General features: G+C 44.8%; 1 protein-coding gene and 1 long non-coding RNA gene across 4 annotated transcripts in view; one reads left to right on the top strand and one right to left on the bottom strand.

The window, feature by feature from the left end:
• CELF2 (CUGBP Elav-like family member 2) overlaps positions 1-23057 on the top strand; it is an 859904-nt gene that overhangs the window by 296592 nt on the left and 540255 nt on the right. The gene's annotated exons all lie outside the window — the stretch shown is intronic.
• LOC144576863 (uncharacterized) lies at positions 96-22824 on the bottom strand. The gene is made up of 2 exons (XR_013519467.1): positions 22629-22824; positions 96-3600 (listed from the first exon to the last, which is right to left on the bottom strand). It is a non-coding gene; the product is annotated as an uncharacterized LOC144576863 (long non-coding RNA).

Below are 23057 nucleotides of genomic sequence, written 5' to 3'. Positions count from 1 at the left end.
TTAGTAACAGGGCAACTCTGGGGTCATGCAAAAATTCAAACAGGAAGAGAAGGAAAGGAGATGTCTAGTAGGGATACTTTGGGGAGATTAACGTGTTTTTCTATGAGGCTGTTTATGATACACTTTATTGTGTGCATTGACAATAAAACCCCAATAATTCGTATTTGAAAGGGAAATCATATGTCCTTTAAAAATTCCAAATCAAAGCTGCTGTGAAGGCAGTTGTTTTCAAAGAAGCTTACTTTCCGCAAAAATTCCATTTGGCAACCTGGTGCCGATCCCACACTGTGCCTTCGCCCTTTGCCATTTTAACCTGGTTTCCACACGCGTAAGAGGTAGAAACAAATATGATTATAATGGAGCACTTCAAAGTTCTACACAACCGCTCGTGCAAACCTAACCAGACAGCAGAGAGGCGCTGCACACTGCACGAAGTGTCTTCTGAGAAGCAGCAGCGCCAAGTTCTCCAAGAGGAATGAGCCTGGGATCAGTGTGTCTGGAAAAGTAAGCTCCAAGGCAGGTGTTGATGTCACATGTAAAACACATATAAAAGGGTCACCCTTTGACCCTGCCATGTCCCCAAATCTTTCTTTCCCATTCCTTCTAATGTCTTTTTAATCATCTTATAAATCATCACGCCAATACTTTGACAATTGGAAGCCAATACTTGACTTTGACAACTGGAAGTAACAGAAGCAAGATGAAAAGAGGTCTCCCCACTTCCTAGGTTTTGTACCCCACCTTCGCTGTCTGCTAAGCATCTGCTTCTAGATCTTCTGCAGCAGTTAAATCTCTCCACTTCAAATCTCTGCATTCTTATATGAATTCTGCCTTGGCCAGGCTGCCCAGAAAGCAAAGCCTGAGGAAAAGCCGTGTGCAGTGTTTTACTAGGGAGTGCACCCCAGGAAAGCAGGACTGTGGGAAAACAGGAAGGAAAAGAGCGAGAAGCTAGAGCCAGCGCAAGGGCGGGGTTTCTAGTACCACCTTTAGGGGTGGAGGGTCACCAGAGGCTTGATCTTATGAGGGCTGACGTCCAAGGAACCAGATAAATTGACTGTGAACTTCAGACAGTGTGTCCAGGGCAGGAGACCTTATTTACCAGCTCCCATTTCCCACTGGTCCCATTTTTCACTTTGTGGGAAAATTGTCCCATGCTTCTGAATTGCACAAGGATGGCATTGAACCAGTCCCGAGGAACCTCTTGCTTCAGTTCTTACAAAAATAGAAGGCCCAGGGCACGAGGTGAGAGGTGTTTGGTGTGATGGCTTTAGGCTCTGTTGAGTTGTGCCTGGGTGAAACTGGTCAGAATCCAAAGACAGCCAGTTGGATGGCAGGGGTCAGGCCAGAACAAGGGGCCCGGGGCCAGGAGGTTGATGAGGCTGTGAAGACCTGACGACCCATCTGCCACACTTACCCGCGTCCTTGCGTTGTACCGACTCCCGACCACAGGTGGGCTTTATTGCTGTGAGAACAAGATGCCAGAAGAGGGAATATAAAACCAGTCAGTCAGGCCGGGCGAGGTGGCTCATGCCTGTAATCCCAGCACTTTGGGAGGCCAAGGCAGGCGGATCATGAGGTCAAGAGATCGAGACCATCCTGGCCAACATGGTGAAACTCCATCTCTACTAAAAATACAAAAATTAGCTGGGTACGGTGGTGTGTGCCTGTAGTCCCAGCTACTTGGGAGGCTGAGGCAAGAGAATTTCTTGAACCCAGGAGGCAGAGGTTGCAGTGAGCCGAGATAACACCACTACAGCCTGACGACAGAGCAAGACTCCATCTCAAGAAAAAAAATATCAGTCACAGAGTGTCCCCTTCAAGAGGCAGCCAACCTCAATCTCTGAGGAAGCCTTAAGTTAAAAGGTTGAGGAAACAACCAACAGCAGCTGGTCTTGAGGTCATGACTGATGCTCATCCTCCGCTACCCACTTGAGAGTTCCCTCATGCTCATGCTCAGCCAGCACTGGGGCTTGCCTGTTACCTGCAGGGCGGATCCAGAGCTCTCTCCATGAGGACTGAGTGTCTCATCTTTGTCGGGCTGCAATTGGTGCAGTTTCCCGTTTATCGTCATCACTCAACTCAGAAGCACCAAGAGACTGCAGAGGAAATGCTCTGAATCCCAGACACGAGCGCCCTGGGCCACCCTCCCAGCTCTTCGGGAGAGTCAGGACCAAGCTACCAATTTACCAAAACTGCCGTCTTGGCCTCTGGCACTCTGACCTGAGATACCAAGTCCTCCTGTGTGTTTCATACGCTCAGCCCGGAAACCAGAACTTCTAACTTGGTGGAAGCTAAGATGGCAGAGATAGCAAGTGCAGATGCCATTATTTGGTCATTGGGTGATGGATGCTGATAGGAACCGATCCTAATTTTCTGCCCTTAGATCCAAGACTGGTACATTCTAGCCGAGGCTTTCCCCGGGCTATGCCCTAGCTGAGTCCTTCACAGGCCAGCTGTTCTGGGTGAATGAGGCACAGGGAATAATGAGGGAGTTACATTGCTCTCTGCCTGCCACTCTGCCACTGTTGCTCTTCCTTTGTCTTAAAATACGTCTGAGGTGACTTTATATGGAGTAGGTAAGTAGGTGGAGACCTGCAAGGGAGGCAAAAGGAGAGCCGTGTGTGGAGAAGACGTGTGTTACAGGAAAGACACATTGCTGCCTCCACTGGGACGGAAGGGGTCTGACTTAAGGGACCTACCTCGAGGGTCTGAGTGGACCCTGGGAAATGGAGCCAGGGGAGGGCTCAGCCTTGGTCTCCACACTGGAGGCTGGCTATTCAGCAGCAGCAGGGGCTCTCTTTTCTTGGGGAAAGAGAGCCCATGCTGTTGGGCTCACGTTTAACCTTCACCTCGGCCGCCTTGGCCACTCTGTTCATAAACCTGCTATGTCCGCACCGGGGTTGCCAAAAGCAGAGGGTGAGTGACAGGCACAGAATGAGATACCTGCCCTGTGGGGTTTCAGAGCCTCCACTTCAATGGTGATTCCTCAGTGGGCATGACCGTAAGACACAAAAGTCTGCATGCTTTGCACCCACTCATGCGTGTCTTCCTTGGACCGCCTTGTCCCTGATATTCTGATCTTTTTCCTTCTAAGCCCCTGACCGACCACGAATTCATTTCCCACTACTAATGGTCCCTATATTTTCCTATCTCAAGCCACTTCTCAGGAACAAGTGAGTGTGTTGCTGGAAGCTCTGTGGAGCAGGGATATTTTCCTCCATCACTGTCCTTTGGGGCCATGCTGGAGCTGAAATGCAGCAGTACCCAGTTTTGGCTGGCACCAGCATATCGTGCTGACCTCTTGAAGTATGAACCAGTCCCAAGTCATTTGGTTGATCACAAATCACCCAACACCAACAATGCCACCACCACGGCCACCACCGCCACCACGATACCATAATTGTGAGTTCAACGACAGGTTTCAGTACTTCAGAAGTAGATGACAAGGTAGTCTGGGCCACCCGTTCATGTGCCCATTTCTGTCTTCCACATCTGCTTAGGCTGGTTTCAAATTAGGTGCCTCCAGAATGCCATCCTCAGGGTGTGTTTTCAAGAGCCTGATACCAATGGTCTCAGCCCAAGTCCCTCAGGAAATGGAGCCTGGAATTTAAAAAATAATAAAATAAATAAAATGTGCATGTTACTACTGTATTAGGGAGTCCATCAGAAGAGAAGCAGGGTGAGGGAGAGGGTGTGAGCAGAGAAAGAAAGAGAGCCTTTGCAGAGGGTGTCAGTGAACAGACCACTGCTAGGCATTCAGCGGGGTTCACTGCTCGGTCTCATGGGAGCATCTCTCAGGGGCCTATGAATAACTTCATCTTCAGACAACGCAAGTGTAGGAAGTAGGCGGTGAAATTAGATTTGCCAGCCCCTGCGTCCAGTTCGTCCAACCTCTGCCACATGCTGTGGTTACTCACCCCTCTTTCTGACCTGCATAGACTTGGGTCCTTGAATGCATCTCCTGGCATCTCGGACCTCAGCTTCCCAAGCAAAACCCAGAGTTGGGTAAGCAGTAATGAGGCAGGGCCACAAGGCAAAGTGTTCACAGGTTATAGCTCCATGAGGTCAGCTGGAACTCATACGGAGTTTCTTCCTCTGGTAGCTACTGGCAGAAACAAGTACCCCAAGGCCCTGGAAATAGCTAAGGCCAAAAGGATCTAAAGAAAGTGGCTGTCTGAAACAGGCTTTCCACCTCTGTCATGTTCCTTCTCCAGATCCCATTGTTGCTTTCTTATTTTATTTTATTATTATTATTTTGTGTGTGTGAGAGAGAGAGAGAGACAGAGAGAGAGAGAGATGGAGTGTTGCTCTGTTGCCCAGGCTGGAATGCAATGGCTGGATCTTGGCTCACTGCAACCTCTGCCTGCTGGCTTCAAGTTATTCTCCCGCCTCAGGCTCCCAAGTATCTAGGAGTACAGGTGCTTACCACCATGCCTGGCTACTTTTTGTATTTTTTGTAGAGATGGGTTTTCACTATGCTGGCGAGGCTGGTCTCAAACTCCTGACCTGAAGTGATCCACCCGCCTTGGCCTCCCAAAGGCGCCTGGCCCTCTTTCTTAATTTTTCTTGTTCTAAAGTATGTGTCCCTGCTAATAGCTGTCATTTGCAGTGCTGCTAATGCACACTCTCTCTGTCCTTCTTTCTACCTGCCAAATATATTATCTACTAACAGCAAAATTCTAAAATAAGCAAAGGGAGTTTTTGCCCTCTTCTCATTTCCTATTTTTCTTTCCTCCCTTCATCCTTTTGAGATTGTCTCCCCAAGATATCCTTCAGCTCAGTACAATAGGTGTTTATTATATGCTTTTTATGAGCTTGGTACTGTGCTGCAGAGTAAGACTGCAGAGAGGAAAGTGTGGCCCTTTTCCTGAACTCAAAGTCTATCAGGAGAGACAGTACTAAAGTGGGCATTTCTCCCAACCAAGTTCTCCTGGAAGAGGTGACTTCTGAGCTGTCTTCAGGAATGAGGAGAGATCGGTCCATTGATGAATGTTGGGAAAGGCCTTCCAAGTAGAGAGAATCACCGGATCAAGGGACAGTGAATGCAGTCAGTTCTGGGTGATTTGCATAAAATGTGGGGCAGGAAGAGGTTAGAGATTAGTGGCAGGTAGGTCACATGGGATTTTTCATATCACAATAAGAAATCAGCTCTTCAGGCTGGGCCTGGTGGCTCATGCCCAGCACATTGGGAGGCCAAGGTGGGCAGATCATCTGAGGTCAGGAGTTCGAGAACAGCCTGGCCAACATGGTGAAACCCCCATCTCTACTGAAAAATACAAAAATTAGCCAGTCATGGTGGCATGTGCCTGTTGTCTCAGCTACTTGGGAGACTGAGGCAGGAGAATTTCTTGAACCCACAAGGCGGAGGTTGCAGTGAGCCAAGATTGCACCACTGCACTCTAGCATGGGCAACAAGGCAAAACTCTGTCTTAAAAAAAAATTAGCTTTTTATTCAGTAGGTGATGCTAATTCACTGTAAAATGTTAAACAGAAAGGATAACTTAGAATTACCTCTTAGATACATGACTGGCTGAAAAGTAGAGGATCCATTTATAGCAGTAGGGAGACTTCATTGCTGTGCTAATGCACTCTTCCAAGCAAAGGATGAGGAAGACCTGAACAGGTTACGTGGTGGCAAAGGGTTAGAAAGAAATGGCTCAGAGATCCTGTAAGTACATGGGGACTTCAGTAAAGATCTTGTGATAAATTGGATATAGAGATTGATGTCAGCAGGGGTGTATTAGAAAACTTGAAGGTTTCTGATAAGAGCTTCCAAGTAGATATGGTACCATTAGCTGGCATTGAGGATACAAGAAGAGGTATAGAGGCGTGGCAGAAAAGATTGTATAATCAGTTGTGGATATGTTAATATTGACATGGTCATCGAACATTCAAGAGGACCCAGGAGGCGGAGGTTGCAGTAAGCCAAGGTCGCACCACTGCCCTCCAGCCTGGGTGACAGAGCCAGACTCGAAGAAAGAGAGAGAGAGAGAAAGGGAAAGAGAGAAGAGAGGCAGAGGAAGAAAGCGGGGGGAGAGAGGAGAAGAGAGAGGGAGAGAGGGAGAGAGGGAGAGAGGGAGAGGGGAAGAGAGGGAGAGAGGGGGGAGAGAGTGAGAGGGAGAGAGAAGGGAAGGGAGGGAGGGAAGGAGGAAGGAAGGAAAAGAAGGAAAGGAAAGAGAGGAAGGAAGGAAACAGCAGCCAGCAAGCAGGAGAGGAGAAGTTCAACTGTAGGGCTGACCTAGGCTGAGGTCTGCTAGGGTGGACGCACTGGAAGGATGAGTTGCAGGGTGTTTGAAGCAGCTTGGGGAGAGGGTTCCGGCCATTAGAAAACTAGAGCAAACTGAGGAATCATGACATAGGAGTATGAGACTGAAGGAAAATTGTTAAATAGGAAGGAGGAAACTGAGAGAGATGGAATCAATAGATCGTGCCCAGAAAGTAAAATATGAGGTTCAGATTATTCTTAACTGCACAGAGCCCCACTGCAATGCTACCCCAACCCCCACTCCCCACCCCAGACCCCACTTAGTGCCAGCTCTAATTCCTCTTTTCTTCTTCATCAAATTGTATTCATTCTGTATATCATGATTTTAAAATCCTGCTCAGTGAATTCGGCTAATCTGTTGAACTAATTCATGATAAGATGTTGATGGCTGATGAATGCTTGATATGTTATCCATCCCAGAAAATAGACTCCTAATGATAATTACTTAAAACAGTACTTCTTATCTAGGGACGTGTCAGAGTCACCTGTGGTGCTGTTTAAATACTAAGCCCCCCTGGGCTTCGCCTTATGAAATCCTCATTCAGAGCCTCTGGAATGAGCACTGGGCATTTGTATTTTTGCAAATTCTTCCATTAAAGAGACAGGTCCAGGGGAAAGAGATGAGGGAGTAGATGAGTGTTCTTCTAGCTGCTCAAATCAGCAAATTCCATATGTAATTGACTTTGGAAGTTACTGCTGTTGTGTGTCCCTAAAGCTTTTCTATTCCCCATCTTTTGATTTTGCATCCATCCCTGACCCAACTTGCAATATCCCTAGCCAGCCAATGAGTCCTTTCCCTCTGGACCCAGTGGGACACATAACCTAAGCAGAGTCAACTGGAGACTTTATCTAAGATTCAGAAGTAGATCTGGAAGCCAGTTTACAGTGACATTGCCAGTGTGATGTAAAGCTCAGGTGACTAGTGCCATCTTCCCAGGTGTTGGCAGAAGTCTGTCTGCAGAATGAGGCCAAGCAGAGGTAAGCAAACATGGCATTAGTGCCTCGTTGAATCCCTGTCCCTGATTCTGGTTTCTGACATTCTTCCTTCAATCCTGCTGATAGGGTTTGGCTGTGTCCTCACCCAAATCTCATCCTGAATTGTACTCCCATAATTCCCATGTATTGTGGGAGGGAGATAATTGAATCATGGGGCCGCTTCCCCATACTGTCTCGTAGTAGAGAATAAGTCTCAAGAGATTTGAAGGTTTTTTCAGGGGGTTCTGCTTTTGTGTCTTCCTCATTCTCTCTTTGCCTGCTGCCATCTGTGTAAGATGTGACTTGCTCCTCCTTGCCTTCCACTGTGATTGTGAGGCTTCCCCAGCCATGTGGAACTGTAAGTCCAGTTAACCTCTTTCTTTTGTAAATTGCCCAGTCTTGGGTATGTCTTTATCTGCTGATGAAAATGAACTAATACACCTGCACACTATCCTAGTCTACTTTCCAGCTATCCGCGGCAACAACATAGATTTTAGTCACTTGAAACTGGAAAAGTTCTGATTAATATATAGACATCAGGCAAGGCTTTCCCAAGTACATCAACCGGCCATTCATTTCTCTAGGTTCATTTATCTGAATGTATATGAAAACCATAGACAATTCCATGTCTTAGACTGTAGCAGAATAGAGTAGAGCTTCATTACTGTGACTATCGTACAGAAAGGCCTGTTGGATTTAGAGAAAAAATGTAGACTCTAGAATGTATCTTACCGGAAATATTATTATATTCAAGAAAAAAAAGAACTGGAACTAGCATAAGACTGTTCTGAGGACATGGTTTTAATGAAGAGTTTGGAAGGTAGACTCACATGGCAGGGAATTTGCGCTTGTCAACTAATCTTGGTTTTGCCCCTGTTCAGCTATACGACCGTGGGGAGAATCTTTTGAGCTCTCTAAGCCTAGTTTCAACTATAAAATGCAAATTTTGTGACTCTAGATTTTTAAGAATCAGCTTGAAATTATTAAGTGTAAATGGATACTTTTTCAGCTGCTTAAAGCTACATTGTTTGTTGGTTTCCATTTCAATGCTATGTCTTTTACCTTGGCATAATTTTTAATTCGCTAAGCGAACCTTTGTGATCAACACCGCTGCCTGGTTGCAATGTGAATATTTGCAAATTAGGGTCCAAGTCAATGAGCATGGGATGTACCCAAGTGAACAGGTGGGTTTGGTGCTGTCACAGAGGGAACTGTGAGAAATCCCTATCAACAGCCAAAAGCTGTAAGTTCGCCATTGCTTCTTATTCCTCCTTAAGGCAGAGCTATAGAGAAGCAGCTCTGGATTTCCCTTTAAATTGTCCCCAGGAGATAATTAAATACAGATCCTTTATTTCCTAGGAAGGCTCCCATATGGGTAAGAGATGTGAAAGATCAAGGCAACATATGTGAAAATGTGTCAAGTAAAAAGAAAACTCACTTATTTGAACATCTTAAAAAATCAAGATAAAAAAACGAGAATACCATGGGAGTCATAAAAACTTAGCTCTAGGCCAGAGAAATGTTGCTTTTAATTTCTATACAGTAGAAGAAAATTTAGTGCATGGATAACATTTCATTAAAATATATACCTTTAAAAATGTATATTATCACAGTTGAATGGCAAAGACAGCATAAGGTAATTTAAACCACCTGACAATGCTTTTTAGCATTTATTCAGTAAACAGGATATGCCACTTGGAATAAAAAATCTAGGACATCTCTTTAAACACAAATATGGTGTTGATTTCTAAGGAAGAATATGAAACGGGAGGGAACAATAACCCCCCACCCTCTATATTGACCCACCTGTTAAGATGTTTCAAGGGTATTATTGTGTTATATGTGCTGGAGCATGGATGTCTAAAGATCCTATCACTTTATTGATATACACACAAACAAAAAGCTATAGAAACTGAAAGTGAGAAATTCTCCCCTCACTTTAGAAACCCAAACACTTCAACTGAAATCCGTTTGCTTCATGTTGTGGTTAAGGCTCCAACATTATTTGCAGTGGTTTGATCTAATGATAACAGTCAAAATTCCTATAGGCATTTATACATGTATCGGCACAGTCCTTTGATTTGAAGCGTAGCGTGTTGTACAGGTAAAAATAAGTCACTGGAAAAACATGTAAGGCTGACTATGTCACAGGCATGCTGAACTTTAACTGGGTACATCTGACTACATTTGTTCTTTGATTTGAGTGGTATTTCAACCCTGGCTGTATGTTACAATCACCTAGGGGACTTTTCTGAAAATGCAAATCCTTTAGACCAGATAAACTGGAAACTCGGGGGGTATTTTTCAAAGCCCAGCCCTCCATGCTCCACAGTTCTGGTTTATAAATCTCTCAACCTTGACCTTTTTTTCCCCGTCTCTAAAGGTTTTCTCTTCCCTTCTTCTTCACATGGCCCAGACCCACTGTTCATTCCTTTCCATCATTATCCTCCCAATATTCACAGCAAAACAATTCCCCACCAGTTCCACACTTGATATTTTCTACTGTCATGGAGAGAAAAAGCCAGGATTTTTGCTGCTGGGGACTAGTTCTAAATCTGAACCAGGCCTTTCATGCTGGCAGGTGACTTCATTAAGGCATTTCTGCAAAAGATTTCTTTCAATAAGCACAGAAATACTTATTGATCATTCACTCATCAGTGTTCTAGGTACTGGAAATACAATTCCCAACACAAGAGATGGGGCTCCTGACTTCAAGGAGCCATCATAAATTGAGGGAAGCACACAGCAAACACAGACGAATGAATGTGCACCTGTAGAGGACAGCTGTACACTGTGAAAATGCTAAAACAGGGTCGGATAGGGGATACGGTTTGGATCTGTGTTCCCACCCAAACCTCACATTCAATTGCAATCCGCAGTGTTGGAGGTGGGGCCTGGTGGGAGGTGGTTCGCTCATGGGAGTGGATCCCTCATGAATGGTTTAGCACCATTCCTTTGGTGCTGTTCTCATAGAGTTCTCACGAGATGGTTGTTTAGAAGTGTGAGGCACCTGCCTCCCCCACTGTTGTTCCCCACCCCTTGCTCCTGCCTGTGAGATGTGCTGGCTTCCCCTTGCCTTTCGCCATGATTGTAAGTTTCCTGTGGTCTCCTCAGAAGCCACGCAAATGTCACAGTGCTTCCCATACTGAGGAACTATGACCCAGTGAAACCTCTTTTCTTTTTTTTTTTTTTTTTTTTTTGAGATGGAGTCTCGCTCTGTCACCAGGCTGGAATGCAGTGGCACTATGTCATGATCACAGGTCACTGCAACCTCTGCCTCCTGGGTTCAAGTAATTCTCCTGCCTCAGCCTCCTGAGTAGCTGGGATTACAGGCATGCACCACCACCCACCAGGTAATTTTTGTGTTTTTAGTGGAGATGGGGTTTTACCATGTTGGCCAGGATGGTCTTGATTTCTCAACCTTGTGATCCACCCTCATCGGCCTCCCAAAGTTCTGGGATTACAGGCACAAGACACAGCACCTGGCCCACCCTCTTTTCTTTATAAATGACCCAGCCTCAGGTATTTCTTTATAGCAGTGTGAGAATGAACTAACAGAAATAAGATGATGTGGTGAGAAGGGGCCAGCAGTATAGGACACCGGTGGCATTTTCTGTAGAATGCTCAGGGAAGGCCTCTCGGGTCTTCAGGTGATTTTTGCTGTTGTTGTTGAGTCAGAGTTTCGCTCTGTCACCCAGGCTGGAGTTCAGTGGCACAATCTCGGCTCACTGCAACCTCCACCTCCCGAGTTCAAGCAATTCTCCTGCCTCAACCTCCCAAGTAGCAGGGATCACAGGTGCCCACCAACATGCTCGGGTAATTTTCATATTTTTAGAAGCGTTGGGGTTTCACTATGTTGGCCAAGCTGGTCTGGGACTCCTGACCTCAGGAGATCTGCCCCCCTCAGCCTCCCAAAGTGCTGGGATTACAGGCATGAGCCAATGCATCCAGCCTGCAGTGATTTTTGAATTAAGACCTAGAATATGAGGAGAGGGTCTTGGAAATATCTGGGGAAAGGAACAGCCACTGCAAAGGCCTTGACAGAGGAACAACCTTGTCTGAGGCATGGCAGGGAGGCACTGGGGCTCTGGGATGGGACAGGGAGAAAGTAGGGGATGGAGGCCAGGCGCGGTGGCTCACGCCTGTAATCCCAGCACTTTGGGAGGCCGAGGTGGGTGATCACTGGAGGTCAGGAATTTGAGACCAGCCTGGCCAACATGGTAAAAACCAGTCTCTACTTAAAATACAAAAAAATAGCCGGACATGTGCATGCCTGTAATCCCAGCTACCTGGAAGGCTGAGGCAGGAGAATCGCTTGAACGCAGCAGGCAGAGGCTGCAGTGAGCGGAGACTGTGCCGCTGCATGACAGGGAGAGGCTCCATCTCAACAGCAACAACAGAAAGCAGGGGATAGGGACATAGAAACAGACCAGAGGGCAGAGCATGGGGCCTCTCAGGTCATGGTGAGAATTCCTAATTAGATTTTAAACATCGCATTAGGGATATGAGACCAATGAGGAGTGCCCTTATGGTAATAAAAAAAATTTTAATAACCTCGTAAAAAGATCATTCTGGTTGCCCTGTACGTCTGCTTAAACTGCTTTAGCTGAATGATGGAAATGCTCTTTTTCTAACATAACACCCATTCATTATAACTTAAGCTCGTCCTAGTTTCTTACAAAATCCTGATTTCCTCGGATTTCTCCACTGCGTCCTCACTATGTTGTCTTGTAACTTATAAGCTGGGCCTGCTCAATGTGTTTACAAAGCCTCCCTTCAGAAACATACCAGATGTGCTAGACACAGGCATCGTTAATAGAAACCTGCACTTCAGAACAGCATATGAAGAACCAGCCATCGGCCCTCCAAAGCAAACACCTCTCGTTTCACAGTGTTACAGAAACAGTGCAGTTTACTAACCTTGCCTTCCTTATAGGAAATTCAGTTGCTGTAAAAATTTTTGCTCAGTTTCAAAGCATTTCAGCGCTTATTAATTCCAAAGATTGGAACACCATGTCGTCGTGGCATTTGGAGAGTTAGCATACTCGGGAGAGAAGCTGTGCTTAGGATGGTGCGGGTTGGATTATACTTCTATAGAAACTTGCTGGAAAATACAGAATTATTGGAGAGATGGTGGGAAACTTCCGTGAAGATGCAGACGGTATTCCATCCTCCAGTTGTTCTCCGTGCGTTGGGAGCCCTGCTTTACCCTGGTCAGGAGTTTCTAAAGGTGTCCCTTACAGGCACACAAAAATCCATTCATCCCTAGGTTATGTACGGCATTAGCTAAGGTCTAAGCAATGAGGACGTCGAAGAGGGGATGCTGAGTGAGACAATATGAACACAGTGCATGTGTCAGCCACGGGCCCTGGCTGTTCACTACACGGGTATTTGGATTCACTTCACTGTGGGCCACTCCAGCATTTCTGTTTGCTCCACGTCCCCACTCCTGGCTGCATGCGCAGAGCAGGACCAGCCCAGCAGCAACAGCTGCCATCGCCTCATGCCCTCAGCCTTCCAGTCTTCAGCTTGTGGAAGCTCAGGGAGGAGTTTTCAGCAGGGGAAATAGATGATCTGAAGGCAGCTTCTTTAGGCCTTATTTTCCTCCTTGGCCAGCAGCCACCTGGCTTCCTGCCGTCACTCGTGACAATGACCTAGAAAAAGTCAACATGTCCTCCAGGAGGCCCCACCCTCTGCATTCTCTTCGCGTCTCCTCTATGCCATGCGGCCCAATTGCTCACTCCCTTCTTTTATAAATATTCTCTTTTCTGGAGTCCCATGGCCTCTGTCTCTCCAGGTTTTCATTCCCATGCTGCACCCACTTCCTGGCTGTGGCATCTCTTCTGTGGCTTCTCTCGTCCATGCACCCTCCGTGATCATGTCTCTCAGTGTTCACTGTGTTCTTGGTGCTAACTCTAAAATGTTCTCATTGCTTAGACCCCAACAGCCATTAGACATGTTTGACCCGGAAAACCTCTTCTACTCCACCGGCTTTAGATACACCCCTGCCCAAATTATCCCCCCATGTTGTTGCCTCCACCCAAATCTCTGTCCCATGCTCTTGGCCTATGTAAACCCTTGGCCCTGGTACATGTTCACATGGGTGTCCTGGATGCTACAGATTCAGCACGTACTTCCCAGATTAAATTCATAATCATCATGTCAAAGCAGCTTCTCCTTCTCCGCTGTCTGTCTGAATGATGCCATCACGTTTAACAAGCTGTCCAGGCTGGAATTCTAGCTAGGACACCTCACCCCTGTCTCCCCTTCATCCTCAGCAGCCCATCAGCCACTCAGTCCAGCCTTCGCAACATCTTTCTGTTCGCTCTCCTCTCCTCTTCTCCTACCCCTGCCTTGACTCAGATCCTTTCTCCTTTGCTGCCTGGGTCAAAGCCTTGGTCAACTTGTCTCCCCACCTCCATGTTTCCAGTGCAGCCAGGGTGACGTTTCTACAGTGCAAGTGACTCTTCACCCCTCTGCTTAACTCTGCATATGGTCCCCTAGGCTGGCCCCCTTTGCCTTGAGGATGAACTGAAACCCCAATCCATAGCTCTGTACGATCTGGCCCTTACCCGCCTCTCTCTCCAAACAGATTTCCTATCACTCTCTGGCCCTTACCCCAAACCCAACCATAATGACCTATGAGCAGCTTCTCACACACCTCCCTCTCACTTCCTGCAGAGCCGTTCTCTCTGCCTATACAGCAGTTCTTCAGCCATATCTCTTTCCTACTTGACAACTTCAGGTCTCATTCTAGAGTTACCTCCTGCGAGAATTTTTTAAAAAAACAAACAAAAATCACATCTCCTGTTAAGTATAGACACTGGTGCAGTTAGGTTCAGGAAATAGGGGTCCTGTACCCCATATTTTGTTGTAGTGACAACAAAACTATAGTTGAATTTATGAGTCCAGAGAGGGCACAAGGGATGTTGGCGTTTTCACATTCTCGTGCATAGTGAAGGTGGGGAAGATCTGATGGGGATCTTACAGATTCAACCACCCAAGAGAGGGACCTTTACAACCTGGAGGGACCAGACTGGCAAGAATATGAAGCATCTCAGTGCCTTTCTGCACGCATATCCAAGCACTGTACAGAGAGCTCAAACATCCAGTGACTCTCCTGCCCGCAAAACCTTGGCAAATTTATATATTCCCAGAGCATAGACCAAGTCACGGAAAAGAGGAAGAAATTATGACTTAACTGAGAAATAACTGGGCTGCCCTGGCAAAATGGAGCTCAAAAAATAAAGCCAAATTAAAGAAAAATGGAGCCACATTTCTTACAGGTCAGAGTTGTGAGCTGAGATTTGTACTGCCCTGCTTGTTACTCTGAAGAGTCATCACCTGTTTACCTGTTTGCCTCTAAGGAGACTCTCAAGGGCTTTATGGTGGTGTGCCTTCCACTGGCCAATAGGTTGATTCTGGCCAATAATGAATTATCAGTAAATATACGTAAAAAATGAATAAATTTTTAGGACCAAAAATTGGTCATAATTAAGAACTCTGAGCATCTCAGTCTTCTGAGCATAGGTAACTATGGAACAGTGATTACAGTGCAGGTGCATTTATGGTACAATGGGACTGTAGAAGAAACAACTAAAATTTGTGGTGGGAGTCCAGGAAGGGAGGGAGGGCATGGCCTTTGAGCTTAGATGTGGAGGTAGACGACAGGTCTTGATACCCAATTGGATTCCACAATCAGGCCTAACTAATGAATTTATACACTGTCTCCAATGAAGGCCAGCAGAAAAAGAACAAAGCTGGGGGCCTTTGTTAGATGATATTTGCGCAGAACCTAACAGGTAGTGGGCATTTGACCAAGTGTGAGTTGGTCTTTCCCCATTCGCCCTTTTCCACCTCCTTATACTCTACCATCTCTCCATGACTGACATTTACAGACTGGATTACAGCTCACAGACTGTGTTCATTTGACCCTCTTACATAGCAGTGTATCTCCAAGGTTTAAGGAATAGTTTCAAAACTCAGGAGCCAGAAATTTCAAGTAAGCGTTGCCCAACTTTCCCTGACACAGGCTGGTTCTGCACCGTCACTTAATACAACATGTGGTTGGTGTGGAGTAAGGACCCTGCACTTTGCACATATAAAAGCCTTACTTAAGCCAGGGCCCAATCAGAGGAGCAGCGAATGTCTTTATTCTTGGGCCCCATTCACTCCACCTTGACAAACCTTCCTGTTTCTCTACCCCTCCTTCTCCTTACTATTTTCTTTCTCTTTCTTTTCTCCTTTCTCCTGGCTTCATCTCCCTCAGTTCATGTGGCTGTGCAAAACTTCCCCACTATCAAGCATTAGCCCTAGCTCTGATGATCAATGAACATCCAGCTGAAGGGTTCTTCTGCCTCCATCTACATCATATTCATCTGAGGGGATTTTTTTTTTTGAGACAGAGTTTCGCTCTTGTTACCCAGGCTGGAGTGCAATGGTGCGATCTTGGCTCACTGCAACCTCTGCCTCCTGGATTCAAGCAAGTCTCCTGCCTCAGCCTCACAAGTAGCTGGGACTACAGGCATGCACCACGACGCCCAGCTAATTTTTGTATTTTTAGTAGAGATGGGGTTTCACCTTGTTGACCAGGATGGTCTCAATCTCCTGACCTCGTGATCTGCCTGCCTCGGCCTCCCAAAGTGCTGGGATTACAGGTGTGAGCCACTGCACCCAGGCCTGAGTGGGTATTTTTTTAAGGAGATGCTCATGGCTCATCGCAAGAGATTTGAAATCAAATATTCTGGGATGCATGCCAGGCACTGGTATTTTTAAATGCTTCTCCAAGAAATTCTGACGAGCAGTCAGTATTGAGAATCACAGATCTAAATTTTCCCTCCCTATCTTAATTTTTTTGCCAATAAAATGAACTCATTGGCCTGAAAGTTATTTAAAACAAAAACAAACAGAAAAAACCTCTAAACTTTCTAGGTATGAAATATCTCCCAGAGGCCTAAAGTCAGATCAGATCAGGGGATCCCTGCAGACAGGCTTGGGTGGGGCTGGGAGATGGGGGTTGGGGGTACATTGCAGGTAACATGGAAAGTGAGGGATAGACTGGTGAGTTCTAATAACTTTTCTGTTCACTTTAAGTTCTGATATTTCTGACAGTAGAGGGTTTTGTGTTTTGTGTTATTTTACTTTTCCTAAGAGGAATAGCCCACACTTTCTTTGAAAAAAGTACATTTTCAGTCATCTACTTGGATATCTGATATGATTCAGATTATCTGGTTGTTTTATAGTATTTTGATACAGAGTCAGAGCCAAATGACCATTGTATAGAGCTTCCCAATCTCCCCTAATTCTGTGCACGTGGCTATCTGGCAAGAATAAGAAATAATGATTCCTGGAAGAACTTACCCTAGGCGTTTTAAAGAAGACGGTAGGTGCTTTGTGCTTCTTGGTGTTACCATATTAGCAGTACATGTTGGTAATCAGTAGACCTCTTTCTTTCCTAATGGTTTGAAAAAGGGTCTTGCTCTGTCACCATGCTAGAGTGCAGTGGTACGATCTCAGCTCACCACAACCTCCCCTTCCTGGGTTCGAGCTATTCTCCTGCCTCAGCCTCCTGAGTAGCTGGGACTATAGGCACACACCACCATGCCCAGCTGATATTTGTATTTTAAGTAGAGATGGGGTTTCACCATGTTGGCCAGGATGGTCTCCAACTCTTGACCTTGTGATCCACCTGCCTCGGCCTCCCAAAGTGCTGGGATTACAGGCGTGAGCCACCGTGCCCGGCCAACGAGCTTATATAGTCACAGCCTTCGGTATTTGCAGGGGTTTGTATTTGGCATCATTTTCTAGAATCCTCATCAGCACAATGCTAATTAACTGAACATGCCAATGAGTATTAAGTTGGGGTTATTGAGACACTACTTCACTTGGGGCTCAGCATGTTTCAAAAAGCAACATGCCGTGTTGATAAAGCATCATACTCTTCCTGAGTCATCACAGAAATGCTAAGAAAGCAAAATAATCCTGCAAAGAAAGCATGTTGTGAAAATCAACTCACCAAAAAAAAATAAGGTAGTGTTCACTGTCTGTATTAATCAGTGATCTCCAGTGGAAAAGAATTAGTAGTATATATAGTCATGCACCACATAATGACATTTTGGTCAATGACAGACCACATATATGAGTGGCCCTGTGAGACTATAATGCCATGTTTTCACCTTTTCTATGTTTAAATACATTTAGATACACAAATACCTACCATTGTGTTATAATTGCCTATAGTATTTGGTATAGTAACATGCTATACAGATTGGTAGCTGTATTAGTCTGTTCTCATACTGCAAATAAAGACAGACCAAAGACTGGGTAATTTATAAAGGAAAGGAGGTTTAATGGACTCACAGTTCCATATGTCTGGGGAGGTCCCATGATCATGGCAGAAGGTGAAGGAGGAGCAAAGGCACATCTTACATGGCGGCAGGCAAGAGAGTGTGTGCAGAGGAACTGCCCTTTTTAAAACCATCAGACTCATGAGACTTATTCACTATTATGAGAACAGCACAGGAAAAAACCTGCCTCCATGATTCAGTTACTTCCAACTGGGCCCCTCCCATGACACATAGGAATTATGGAAACTACAAGTCAAGATGAGATTTGGGTGGGGACATAGCCAAACCATATCAGTAGCCTAGGTTGTATTAGGCTCTACCATCTAGGTTTGTGTGAGTACACTCTGTGCTGGTCCCATAGTGATGAAATCACCTACAAACATAATCCTCAGAATGTATCCCCATCATTAAGTGACACAAGCCCATATACAGTCCCTCTCTTTATCCATGGGTTTTACAACTGTGGATTCAATCAACAATGAATCAAAGACATTCTAAAGTGATTAAAATAAAAAGTAATAATACAGCAATACAAATAACACAAATTTAAAAAGCAATACAGTATAACAACTATTACATAGCATTTACATTGTATTAGGTATTTTAAGTAATTGAGAGATGATTTAAAGTATAGGGAAAGATTATATAACTTAGATGAAAATATTATGCCATTTTATAGAAGGAATTTCTATCCTCCAATTTTGGTATTCATGGGGGTCCTGGATCTAATCCCCTTTGGATCCCAAGGGACATCTGTATATAGGAAGAGATTTATTATGAGAAATTGGTTCATGCAGTTATAAGGACAGAGAAGTCCCCAGATCTGCCAGCAGTGAGCTGCTAACCCAGGAAAGCTGGTGGTGTAATTCAGTTTGAAGACAGAGAACCTGGGAGAGCGGTTGGTATAAGTCCCAGTGTATGGCAGGAGAAGAGGAGATGAGATGTCCCAGCTCAATCAGTGAGGCAGAAAGAAAGGGGACAAATTCTTCCTTCCTCTGCCTTTTTGTTCTAGTCAGACCTTCAATGGACTGATGATATCCGCCTACTTGGGGAGGGCCGTCTGCTTTCGAGTTCACTGCTTCAAATGCTAAGCTCATCTGGAAACACCTTCATAAGTGTGCCCAAAACAATGTTCAATCTGGGCACCCCATAGTCCAGTCTAGTTAACACAAGACTAACCATCACAGTGTCCTTCTCCCCCTTGTCAATGAACAGACTTTATGGAAAGCCGACAGAATGGCAGCATTGTGTTTTCCTTTCTTCCTTAGCATCTCATCCTGAATGCATCACTTTCCGAAGGAGGGTTTATTGACCTTCTTTTGTCTTCTTGTTACCAGACCTTTCAGATTCTTTGTGACATCAGCTAGGTTAGTCTGAGGTATCCCACCCATTGTGCCCCTGGTCTTTGATGAGTCAAACTGGACTGATCATTTATCTGGGGAGAGCAGTAAACATAAATGGGATTGTATGACTACAGCTCAGCCGTGGAACCTCCCTTATGAATGTGACCTCAAAGTGTTTAATTAAACATTTCGACTATAAATGTGTTTAGTAGATTTAAAGGGTTGCTATGCAGATCATGGGTTTAAGGTAGGATTTCTCTCTTTTTCCGGATGTATTAAGAAATTTCCTCTCATGAGGGGTTTTCACTCTTCCTGGTTAGTGCTGACTTCTTTTGGTTGGCAGAAAAGATTCGTTATGGGCTAAAATGAGTTGCCCCAGGTGATGTTGAAGTCCTAACCCTTAGTATCTGTGAGTGTGACCTTATTTGAAGCAGAGTCTTTGCAGGTGCACAAGTTGAGGTCTTTAAGGTGAGCCCTAATCCAATATGATTGTGTCCTTAATGAAGAGGAGAATTTGAACACAGAGGCATGTACAGGTAGAGGAGGGTACAGAGGGAAAGTACAGAGGGAGCACCCATGGAGAAGATGGCCATCTACAACCAAGGGATGGCTGAGGCTACTGGAAACTTGGAGACTGGCGGAACAGATTCTCTGTCACTGCCTCAGGAGGAGCCAACCCTGCCAGTACCAACACCTTGATCTCGGACTTCCAGAGACAATGAAATTCTGTGTTCAAGGCACTCAGTTTGTGGGGCTTTGTGACAGCAGCCACGGGAACTGAATGCAGTATTATTTCAGAAGATCTGAATGCTCTGTAATTCAGTTCTAAGCAATAGTCTTCAGTCTCCAAGTAGGGGTGCTCTCAAACAAAATAAGAACTAGAGGGCGTCACCTCGAACTTGCTGTCTTTGGGTCAACTGGGGTTTTATTTCTGGGGTTTCGATGGCTCCAGATATTCAGGTTAACACATTTCAATCCATCTCACTGAAATGGGAGAGTTCCCTGAACCCTTTCACAGGATGAGCAGCAGGGGTGTGGCTCCTTTGTTCTGCCACCATGTGTGCTCAAACTCTTTACAGGTTGGGGAGGACACAGATGGCCAAGTATAGGAGCCGGGGTGACACCCTGGGTTCCAGCCTCATGGCAGCATCTAGGGATGGGGGTCTGTGGCTCCTGAAGCCCAAGTATGTGTGTTACAGTGCTTTTTTAGCCTTGTCATCCAGGAACAGCTTAAGTGTTAACCAGCTCAGTGCCCTCTTGGTACCCAAGTCCTTGTCCACTGTCCAGGAAGAATCAGGTAGCACATGGACTTGAAAGATTAATGTAAGGGGGTTTTATTGAGTGATGAAGTTGGCTCTTGGAGAGATGGATGGGGAGTTGGAAGGGGGATGGAGTGAGAAAATGATCTTCCTCTGCTGTGTGGCCATCCAGCAGCTAATCTCTTCTCTGATCATCCCCAGCCAAACTCTTGTCAACATTCAGACACTCCTTCTCTTCTCTCTGCCATGCCATTCTGCTGTTCTTCTGCTCATCTGTTTTTCTTTCCTTGTAAAGCCAGGCGTTTGGGGTTTATGTGCGTACAGTATAGGGAGGTATGGTGGGCCAAAAGGCAACTTTTGGAAACAAAAACAGGAATGCCTGTTCCGATTTAGGGCCACAGGATTCTAGTTTTGAGGGTGGGGCCATTGCTGGGTAATCGCCCTCTTCTACCTAGTGTTCCCATCTCCTGTCCATATTATCACCTGTGCAGGATGCTGAGAGTGTGCAGCCTGCCTTCTGCATGGCCACACCTCTACTGCCAGACTTCACAGAGGTAGGCTTGGATCTGTGAATGTCTACAACCAAAGTGCTTAGTTACAGTAGAAAACACTACAGTCGAAAGTGCTTAATGATATAGCTTTACCTTTTCCAAGTCAAATTCCATATTTGCTTCATGAAAGATTACTATCAAATGTAAGATGAGTATGTGCAAAATTCCACATGCATTTCACTCAAGTTCGAGGTACAGCCAGTCCTCACCTTGACTACTCATGGTGATCGGTAAGAATCCATGCAGTGCAGTGTCACCCAGCCCACCCTTTACATCAGCATTGCCTAGAAGCTGTAAATATTACTTATGCCTGGGTGCCAGCCTCTGAGATTCTATCTTAATATGTCTGGAGTGTGCCGTGGACATTGGGATTTTAAACAGAATTATGAGATAATCAGAACTTGACTATATCAAGTCCCAGCCAAACACATTTATGATAGAATCCAGCAATCCCACTACTGGTATATATCCAAAGGAAATAACATCAATATGTTGAAGAGATATCGGCACTCCCATGTTCATTTCAGCTCAATTCACAATAGCCAAGATATGGAGTCAGCCTCAGTGTCAAATAACAGATAAATGGATTTTTAAAATGTGAGATATATATAGATATACAGATATATAGCTATCTCACATACATGTGAGATATATGAGATATATATATATATTACATATATATCAGATATATATACCTCTCACATATATATGAGATAGGAGATATATATAATCACATATATATATATCTCACACATAGATGAGATACGAGATATATATATCACACACATACACACACACACACACACATATACACACAGGAATACTATTTAACCTTTAAAAAAATAAGAAAATCGTGTCATTTGTGACAACATGGATGAACCTGGAAGACATCATGTTAAGTTAAATAAGCCAGGCACAGAAAAACAAACACTGCGTGATCTCACTTATATGGGGAAACCAGGATGGAGGGATGGGGGAAGAAGTTGGAGAGAAGTTGGCCAAAGGATACACAACTTCAGTTAGGAGAAAGAAGTTCAAGAGATTCATTGTACAACATGGTGATGATGGTTAATGTATTCAGGGTATCTTACACTTGAAAATCACTGAGAGTGAGAATTTAAGTGTTATCACAACAAAAGAATGCAAAGTACCTGAGGTAATAGATACGCTAATGAGCTTGATTTAGCCATTTCACGATGCAGACATATATTAAAACATTAGGTTGTACATCATAAATATATATCACTTTTATTTGTCAATTAGAAAAAAAACTAAATTAAAAAGAAATGTTTTCTGCAAGTGGAACCTCCAATATTGGAAAAATAAATAAAATAAAAGCTCCAGGCCAAGGTTGAAACCCTCTGGTAAAGCACTGGTTCCAGAGTCAGCCACACAGGAGTTAGAATCACTCACAGTTGCTCCACCGTCTACCATCAGGGCTAATGTGGCTATGTTTGCATTTCCTGTTTCCTCAGTGACACAGGGACAATAATGATGCGTGCCTCATCATGCTTCTGTGAGCATTAAATGAGATAATGCCCATGTTAAGGGTTATCATGAATAGAAATCTCCTTTGTACTCTCTATGCCTATGGATTTCTGGTCTTGGGTATTTGTAGGAGGCAATAAAAAATGACCCTGGGCTACCACATCAGGAAGGCATCCAATAAGCCAATCATAATACAGATCAGGAGGATGAGCAGTCTTCCATCACACCTTGTGATCTACCTGAAAAAAAAATCCTAGAAAGGGTTAATTCTTTAAAAAGGAAGTTAGAAAGCAGAAACCCTTGAAATAGTTCTATATTACTCAGTCTGCTATTACAAGTTTCTTACATTCTGTGATTCAACTCAAAGAATGGAAATCAAGTGAGAAAATAAACAGCCTCACCTTATTTGCAGCAGGTCATCAGAGAGCAAAGAGAGGGGTGGAGAAATAATATTTCCATCCTGAAGTGGTGGTCTGCCATCTCACTTGAAGAGGTGATACAGGAACAAGTGTTCTAGATTTAAGCAAAGTGAAAATTATAAACACAGGGAATTAACCATTCTCTACCCCGTGCATCTAGAGGAAGTATATACCGTCTACTCCTTTTTATCTTTATTTGCCTATAAGGATTATGTTTTTAACACACACACACACACACACACACACACGCACACACAGAGTGCAGGGAAGGAAAAGTTACGAAGCAGCTGGTCATATTCGTTTCCATAGTGAACTCGTCATCTCAGAAAACTATTTTCAGTATTAAAGTGAATGATTTGAGATACCCACTTCATGGATAATCTCGGGCAAAAATTGTTTTGAAATTGTGTT

This window comes from Callithrix jacchus, chromosome 7 (genome assembly GCF_049354715.1).
Source record: "Callithrix jacchus isolate 240 chromosome 7, calJac240_pri, whole genome shotgun sequence".
NCBI lineage: Eukaryota > Metazoa > Chordata > Mammalia > Primates > Cebidae > Callithrix > Callithrix jacchus.
This window is presented reverse-complemented; position numbering and strand designations above follow the sequence as displayed.